The sequence below is a fragment of the Fukomys damarensis genome, unplaced genomic scaffold (assembly GCF_012274545.1).
Source record: "Fukomys damarensis isolate Sample0158 unplaced genomic scaffold, DMR_v1.0_HiC HiC_scaffold_32, whole genome shotgun sequence".
Lineage (NCBI taxonomy): Eukaryota > Metazoa > Chordata > Mammalia > Rodentia > Bathyergidae > Fukomys > Fukomys damarensis.
This window is the reverse complement of record NW_022900944.1, coordinates 31,741,951-31,743,289: the sequence shown is the minus strand read 5'-3', so window position 1 is coordinate 31,743,289 and position 1,339 is coordinate 31,741,951.

The following is a 1,339-nucleotide window of genomic DNA, read 5'->3' as shown; positions in this document are numbered from 1 at the left end:
CGCGCCGCGTGTCGCGTAGTCACGCTGCACGCGCCCTCCCCCGATCGCGCGTGGGCTCTGTCGGCCCCGTGGCGTCCGGGCTTCCTTGGGATGGGGCTTTTTGGGCGGAGGCTGCCACCTCCGGGAGCTCTCGGATCTTGTCCTCCTTGACCCGGTTTGCCAGTGCCTCACTCAGGCCCATTAAACCTGTAAAAGGGTCGAGGGAATAAGGTCGCGTAGTCACGCTGCACGCGCCCTCCCCCGATCGCGCGTGGGCTCTGTCGGCCCCGTGGCGTCCGGGCTTCCTTGGGATGGGGCTTTTTGGGCGGAGGCTGCCACCTCCGGGAGCTCTCGGATCTTGTCCTCCTTGACCCGGTTTGCCAGTGCCTCACTCAGGCCCATTAAACCTGTAAAAGGGTCGAGGGAATAAGGGTGGCAAGAGGAAGTCGCGCGGGGCCCGGCTGTGGTGCTGAGGCTGCTGCTGGGCCTGGCCCCGCCCAGTCTCCGCCTTAGCTAGGCCGGGTCCGCCCTCCAAACTCCGCCGACCCTGGAGTAAGGCCTGTTTCCGCGCCCTCCCGATTCGTTAAACACAGTCTGGCGCGAAAGAGCGATGGCAAGAAGAATTGTCCTTTTCTCGTGATTTTTCTATTCTCTCTCTAGTCTAGAAGAGGGCTTCTCCTAAAACCGGGTAGGGTGGGACGAGGGCTTCCTGTGGGTGTCCTTAGTCCGCCTCAGCCTGAAGAGGCAGAGAAAGACTAAACTTCATGCTTTTACACGATCACGGGAGTCATTTTTTGCAGAAAGGATTTTAGGTATTTTTCGTGGCATAATTCTGTTATTTTAAAACGTGTTTTTCTCGTCTTTGCCTGAGGGCTGTTAAATTCCCTATGGGTGGAGCCCTTCAAGCCCCTCCTCTCGAGGTGTTTTGGGACCTTGCCTAACCAGCTGTAAAATTAGCTGAAGCTGATTGCGATGTGTTGGTAGCTTCGAAACTAGAGCTTTTTAGTACTTAACGGGAATGTAGCTAAAAACTTACTCCTTGCTTTAAATATCGCAGATAATGAGTGCACCTAGTTTCAAGGAAGTGGCTTCTGTTCCAGATGATTTCTCTGTTGTGAAAATGCTGGCCCAATGTTGACAGTTTCCTCCCCCAAGGCATCAGAAATCTGGATTTTTAAGATGTTGAACCACCCCCACTCCCCTTGTGCTGGAGGATGGAACCTTGCACACTAGGCAAGCACTTTACTATTGAGCCACATCCCAAACCTTCTAAATCAGGTATTTTTAAACTTCATAAGCTGATTCAACTCCCAAGTGTGGTCTGCCAGTTTATTAAGCTTGACTTGAATGAAAGAGAAGA